This window comes from Aplysia californica, unplaced genomic scaffold (genome assembly GCF_000002075.1).
Source record: "Aplysia californica isolate F4 #8 unplaced genomic scaffold, AplCal3.0 scaffold00754, whole genome shotgun sequence".
NCBI classification, from domain to species: Eukaryota; Metazoa; Mollusca; class Gastropoda; order Aplysiida; family Aplysiidae; genus Aplysia; species Aplysia californica.
The window spans coordinates 212,289-220,109 of NW_004798024.1; the positions used below are offsets into that span (position 1 = coordinate 212,289).

Here is a 7,821-nt window from a genome sequence, read left to right on the forward strand (position 1 = left end):
TCGGGAACCACATTGAAACACACTGTTACAGAAGCTCAAATTGAGCTCGATTTTCATTAATACAACCCCCTACTCTCCGCAAAAAGCTGTTTTTAACATTCATTAGGGTATCTGGATGGATGTTGCGACACTCAAAAAGTCAGTTGTGATTGCACGTCTCACTTCGTCAAGAAAGCGTGGACGTTTCGTGTACACAACCGATTTTGGATGCCCCCATAAGAAAAAGTCAGGTGGAGTAAGAGCCGGTGATTGTGGTGGACTCTCCACAGGCCCTCTCCGTCCAGAGTAGAGAGGTGTATTTATGAAAATTGTGCTCAATTTGGGCATCTGCAACAATAAGTGTGTTTCAGGATGGTGCACGACTAAATTATAAGTGTCTTTCAGGATGGTTCTCGACTTTTTTGATGCCCTGTATTATATATATATATATTATACAACAATCACACAGTGTATCCCTGCCAGTTCCTTGGTATTTGCTTCCTGTACGTACTTCCACTGATTCTAGACTGTAGCCTTCTTCTTCATTCTGACTTTGAAGTCTCATTTGTTGTAGTTTTTGTGGGTTTTTTTGGTTTGTTTATCTGTTTATTTTGGGGGGTTTTCCTGTGTGGTTCATTGGGATGGGAGTATCTTTCGTGCATCTGTGCTTCATGGTAACTGAAACGAATGATCAGATTTGTTTCATTTAATTGATTTGTTTTGTTGTTTTTTAAAATTAATTTTTTTTTGGATGGCTTTTTTGAGGATTGAAATGCTCAATGGGTGATTGATGTACAGTTTTGATTTGCTTTTTGGCTATGTTGTTCTGCTGTTCCCTTTTGCTGCTGGGTTTTCTCCAATGTCTTATCCACTGCTTGAAGGAAAAGTCCAGTTGCTGAGAACCTGGGCTCTCCTTGCTTTTTTAAAATTGACTATTATTTTTAAACGGAGATATCAAAATTTAAGGAGTTTATAGTAGCGTTATTGAAAGTGGACTATGTGAATTGAGTTTCTGTTTTTCTCTACAATATTTTTTTTTCCAATTTGTGACAAAATGTGATTTCTTGTAGATTCTAGATTTTCAATCCAAATGACGGTAATAGGACTGTACCTAGTTGACCCTTTGACTGTGAGAGTTTTATGTGATCCTTCTGACTGCTGCGAGTTTACCTTTCTCTTGACTTTCTGTAGCTTACCCAGTGCTTTTGTTCTACTTAGATGATAGGTAGAGAGCTGCTGTATTTCTCAATGAGATCATGTGTGTATGTTACTGTGGGCTTTGATTTCTGTTTCCTGGAAATGAGTTTTAGCGTTGGTGGTTGGCGGGTGCTCTGGTATGGTTTGCTTCTTCTTTCCAAGCAGACATCTATCATCCTTATCTCTCCTTCTTCTTTTTTAGGTTTGTTACTCTCTTGTAACACCTCGAATCTTTTGGCGCTCATATGACCTTATGCAGTTGCGAGCGCCGTAAAACCTCTACTAAAACTAAACTAACTGAGTTTTAGCGACTGCAGAATGAAGGCTTTTATGATTGAGAATGTTTGCGGAGGTATGCAGAAGGAGACGCCCGTTCAATTCTCGAGTGGGCAAGTTTTTAATCAAGTATCATGGTCTATGTCTGTCTCTGTCGTTTTAGGCAAGAAAAATTCTAGAGTTATGCAAACTGAGCTTTAAAAAAAGTGAAATTATGCGATTCTGTTAGTTTTTAACAAAGAATGATAAAGGAAAATAATAAGAAATTATGCAAAAAGTGATCAAATTTTGCTAAATTATGCGGGGTGCATAACTACCTGTGTGTGTACGTGTGCATGCATGTGTGTGCGTGCCTGCGTGTGTGCATGTGTGCGCGTATGTGTGCATGCGTGCGTGTGTGTGTGTGTGTGTTTGTGTGTAGATCATGCCATATTGAAAGTCATGCCAGTTTAAGGACAAGTTCCTGGTGTCCAACAACATTTTTCTATGCGTGGGTGATTGGCAGGGGCTCCGGTGTGGTTTGCTTCTTCTTTCGTATCAAACTTCTATCGTCCTCATCTTCCCCTCCTTTTTTGTGTATGTTACTTTCTTGTAACTCCTCTAATCTGGCACTTATATAACCTTATTGTGTTGCAAGTGCCGTAAAACACTTACGAAAACTAAAACATTTCTATGAACTGACTCCTGCAAGGCTTGCTGTCTACTACAGTCTAGCATGCACGTAATGAAAAACACTCCAAGCTACCATGCACATAGCAAACATGCACATCGCGAAAAATGCACATAGCTAAAACCACACATAGGGAACATGCACTTAGCGAAAAACGCACCAAGCGAACATGCTCATAGCGAAAAACGCACCAAGCGATCATGCTCATAGCGAAAAACGCACCAAGCGAACATGCTCATAGCGAAAAACGCACCAAGCGAACATGCTCATAGCGAAAAACGCACCAAGCGATCATGCTCATAGCGAAAAACGCACCAAGCGAATATGCTCATAGCGAAAAACGCACCAAGCGATCATGCTCATAGCGAAAAACGCACCAAGCGAACATGCTCATAGCGAAAAACGCATCGAGCGATCATGCACACAGCAAAAAAAAAACATAGCAAAAACTGCACTGAGCGAAAAACCCACATAGCAAGCAAATGTTTAGGTTCCGAATATTTCCATATCTATCTATATTATCTTCTTCATACATGTGGCCTAAAATTCGTACGTAGCAAAATTTGTACATATGAAAATATTTCTGTGGACCACCAATTGCACTATGTGTGTGCTAGACTTTACGTATAACTTTATGGAGAAGGGGTGGAAAGTGTGCCAATAAGGGTAACCCAATCGTTTCACCATGTTATTGTGAATGGGAATGTTCCGACTGGTGTCTGTGGTGTAGTGGTGAGGGTGTTTGCTGGTGCTCGCAGAAGACTGCAGATCAGTTCTGTTCTGTTCAGACTAGTGTCAATGGTGCAGTAATTAGGATTTTTACTGATGTATTCAGAAGACTTGAGTTCAATTCTCGTGTGAGGAAGTAATTTTCTCGAGCACCTGCGTCTGTGTCGCTCGGTGCTCCTCGTCTCCCACTGGCCCCAGGTGGGCGGCCCTGGCCTGCAGGATTGAAGCGGCCCGCCTTCTAAATGATGTAAATTGTGTTGAGTGGGGTGTAAAATACCGCGACCTCAGTGCTTTCTTGTCGTATATCCAATTTTTTCAACAGTGGAAACAGTTCATAACAAAGAGCGAGCGCACGAAGAAGTCACATTTTCAATGTTTAAAAAAAAAAATGAAGATCATGCGACAAGAAAGCACTGAGGTCGCGATATGTTTACAATGAATCGATCAGATCTACTCCTCCTGTGATCTTGACGGTGATTGATATTTTTGAAAGCTTTGACTTTGAAAGTTTTGTCAGTGGTCTCGATGGGAGATGCAGCGAAGAGGAGGTCTCTTATGTCGTGATCTTTGAAATTTACATTTAATTTATAATAATGTCCACTTTTTTTTTAGCGATGTAGATGAAATGACCATGATCATGATTTCACCGTTGATGCCCTTCTCATATTGCAGTTTGTAACAATGTGTTGGGGGGGGGGGGGCAATGTATTTATATTTTTTCTTCTGCTGTTTTGAACGTGTCTATTCTCAGCCGCCAAATTGAATCCTATTGATCAGATCATCAGGTGCCTTAGTAACCTACAGCCATTTCATCTACTTCGAGCATGCTTGCAACCTGGTGCCTCTTTGTTGTATCCCCCCCAAAAAGAGAGAAGAATGTATTTAAGATATTCTATTTATATATATACACTCGGAATCAAACATAGCCGCACCGTCTTTTACACTAGCACATTCCCTGGTCTGCCGTAAGCTGATTAAACGCCTTTTTTCTTCTTCTGAGCAGTTCGAAAAAAAAGAGATGAGTTGGTTTTTTTCCAGCGTAATCAGTTAAAAATAAAGTCATTCCGAAATTTGAATTCTAATTTATTCAAGAACTAGTGACAGTTTCAGTTTGATTTTTTTTTCCACACAAGTAAGGTAACTGATCAGGTTTTTAGCAAATAAAAAATTTTGGCGGCAAAATTTTTTTTTAAAAGGCTGTTTTTTGTGAGCTTACGGCAGCGCTATCCTCCTGTGTGTGGGTTCTTGTTTTGTTTTTGGTACACTTGTTACTTGAAGGGCAAATACCTGCTGTACATTTTTACATACATTTCTTTCATTGTACATTCCCAACGTTAACGATGCTGTGAATTTATGCAATATTAATTTACTTCATCGACGTATATATACTTAATCATCGCGTTTTTAAGAATTTAAAAAAAAAAAAAAAAAAATTTTGGAGTTTGGTTTTGTTCTTTTGCTCTGTGAAGCTAAGATGTGTTGAATGAATGTGTTTTTGATTTTGAGTGGGTGGTTGACGGGTGCACTGGTGTGATTTGCTCCATCTTTCCTGTCGGAACATATGTGGTCCTTATCTCTCCTCCTTCTTCTCTTTTTATGGCCTCTTCTTATCACATGTATAATTTGGTTCTTATGTGACCTCATTGTGTTGCAAATGCCGTAAAAATCTTGCTGAATTTTCTTTTTCAAAAAGAAGTATGATTATGATAGTTATCATTTAGTGCCTGGGAAAAGGCATGACGGACAAATGAGAGAGAAAGAGAAGAAGCAGTACTTACAAGTGGCACCCTCTAAAACCCCATGAATTGTGTGTGTGTGTGTCTTTCCCCGTGGTTTTATGCACCCCGCATAATTAAGCAAAATTTGATCTTTTTTTGCATAATTTCTGATTATATTCCTTTGTCATTCTTTGTTAAAATTAACAGAATCGCATAATTTCAGAATTTCTCTTTCATAAAACGACGGGGACAGGTGTGTGTGTGTGTGTGTGTGTGTGTGCATCTCTCAAGATTTTTTGCTCCCTTCAAGTAGAGTGTAACTATAGTAGGTCAATGACTTAAGTCTCAGTTGATGTTAATTAATGCAGCAATCTCAATCATTCTTTTCATCGAGAGGGGGCCCAGCCAGCTAGTTTATTATGTAAAGATCGTATTTTTCTTTCTTTTTCTCAAACCTAAAAACAAAATGAATCTCAAATTCAAACAGAAGAACCACATTCTTAGCTCAAACAATACAAACGCATTTTGGGTTTTAAAAAAATTAATTAATTAAAGCTTTATGGACATAAGTATTTATTCCAACATGAGTTGATCAAGGTAACTGCGTCATCGAAGAAAATCTCGAGGTGAAAAAAAACACGTTCAGAATGTAAAAAATAACAAGAACAAACAGTGAGACAAATGTATTTTTATGAATATATAAGTATTTCTTCCAACATGATTTCATCAAAGTAACAGCGGCATCAAAGAAAACCCCGAGGTGGAAACAACACGTCATGATCTCATCCAAGTTGGAGAAACAATACATGATACATGTATACATATACTGACAAGATTGAGAGAAAGACAGGAGGAGCAGGAGGTGACAACAATGCAGATGTGTACAGTAGGCCTACAGTCAAAGATCATTTTCTACCAGTACTGTCCCCGTGGTTTTATGCACCCCGCATAATTTAGCAAAATTTGATTTTTTTGGGGGGCATAATTTCTGATTAATTTCCTTTATCGCTCTTTGTTAAAATTAACAGAATCGGATAATTTCCCATTTTTTGGCTCATTTTGCATAATTTCAGAATTTTTCTTGCATAAAACAACGGGGCCAGACATGTACATGTAGCCTACAGTAGCCCAGAAGTGTAGCAGGAGGAACAGGGCTCACACTTCCTTCATAACATTTCATATAGATGAAGTAATAACAATACCAATAATGGTACAAGCGATGACGTAGCCACTGCAGTAAAGAACAGTAAATGTTGAAGACCTCAGCCCTTTTTTTAACAGCCACAAAGCCAGCAGTATACAGTACCTCATCTGGTCACCCAGTACACAATACCCTATCTGGTCACCCAGCCAGCAGTACACAATACCACATCTGGTCACCCAGCCAGCAGTACACAATACCACGTACCACATCTGGTCACCCAGCCAGGAATACACAATACCCCATCTGGTCACCCAGCCAGGAATACACAATACCCCATCTGGTCACCCAGCCAGGAATACACAATACCCCATCTGGTCACCCAGCCAGCAGTACACAATACCACATCTGGTCACCCAGCCAGGATTACAAAATACCCAATCTGGTCACCCAGCCAGGAGAGTGACTGTGACTGCAATGGACGTGATGCTCAGGCCCGGGGCAGAACTACGCCATGTGATCTGAATGAGAATGGACAATTTTCTTTGTCGCATTATTGCGGCAAATGACACCCTCTGCAATGGCTACACGAATGTGTCAACACACCAGGCGAGTTTTGAACCCACACGATCTGAACTCTGAGAAGTCTTTGTATACACAATATGTAATTTCATCATCATTTATTTTGTCTTGGCAAGGCTGAGGAATTAGCGGCTTCAGAGAACTAACAATTAAATGAAAAAGCTACATGGGGAAAAGGAATGGAAATAAGTAGAATAAATTACTTAACTATGATCACGAACAGGAATAAAGAAAACCGTGGCACCCCCATTTGTGGTAACGATGAGAATGACAAACGTAAGAACAAGCCACAATGTAAGGAACTCATTTGTGGGGATTTCCAAGCCCTTGTTCGGCTCGGACAATTTGGTTTTAAGATGTAAAAAAAAAGGGGGGGGGGGATACAAAGGGGAAAAAATAACTTATAGAATCTAATTGAAGTGTATTATGATGATAGTATTTAATATAGATCTAGTATATTAATACTGTTTAATACTGGTGGGGCCGACAATGGTCACTTGTGCTGAAACACTCATGACTGTTTCTCTTCTTTACCTATCGCTGGACTGACCCATAAACAGAACCGCCAGACTGACCCATAAACAGAACCGCCGGACTGACCCATAAACAGAACCGCCGGACTGACCCATAAACAGAGAGATTCTAGATGGATAGAGCTAGAGGAATATGTGGAAATGTCCCTCTCCTTCATAAAAAAAAAAAAAGAAGATAAAAAGAAGATAAATAGATCAATAGAAATCAATATCGTTTCGAGCGATGCCATTTTAAATCGTATGGCAGAATCTTAATTGAAGCTGAAAACCGCATATATGATATATCTTTAATCAGAGACTCAAATCTTGACCACATACGCTCCGAAACGTAATTAAAATCAAGCTCTTCGTGTCAGATGTTTTTGTTGGGTTTTTTCGTTGGGTTTTTTTGTTTTTTTTTGCCCCGACAGAAATATTTGGAACGTGTTCACATCTATTGGCAAAGCCAGTGAGGAGAATATATTTGTAAGGTAACATTGCATTGACGCCATTGCACAGAACGACGTGACGCAGGCAGCAATGCTGTTATTGCATAATGGTATCAAAGAAACTATTCCCATTTGTTACAGGAAAATAACACTCATCAAAGGTATATGTACAAGTTCACATTTACATGTACAGTTCATGTTGTTAGATAAGTACATGTGCAAATAATTGATATAATTTAAAGACGACCCCCCCCCTACCCCCCATATTTCACACGTGTGCATCAAGATAGAGGAATCAAATTAGATAACCCATTTTGAGCCGTGTCTTGGAAAAAATAAAAGAAAGAAAGTAATCCTTGATTAAGTCTGTTAATTTTTTTGAACAAGGTAAAATCACAGACAAATTGATACTTTGACTTGTACACGACCTATACAATCTTATGATTAATATCAACCGATTATACTGTAGTTCAAGTTGCGCTCTTTTAAGTCAAGGTAAACACTCAAAAGTTCTCTTTCTCTCTCTCTCTCTCTCTCTCTCTCTCTCTCTCTCTCTCTCTCTCTCTCT

At 39.2% G+C, this 7,821-nt stretch overlaps 1 long non-coding RNA gene across 1 annotated transcript; it reads left to right on the forward strand.

The window, feature by feature from the left end:
- The first annotated feature begins 1,796 nt into the window (after positions 1 to 1,796).
- On the forward strand, positions 1,797 to 4,284 carry LOC101854289. Its single transcript, XR_221002.3, has 2 exons — positions 1,797 to 3,117; positions 3,270 to 4,284. It is a non-coding gene; the product is annotated as an uncharacterized LOC101854289 (long non-coding RNA).
- Positions 4,285 to 7,821: the final 3,537 nt, after the last annotated feature.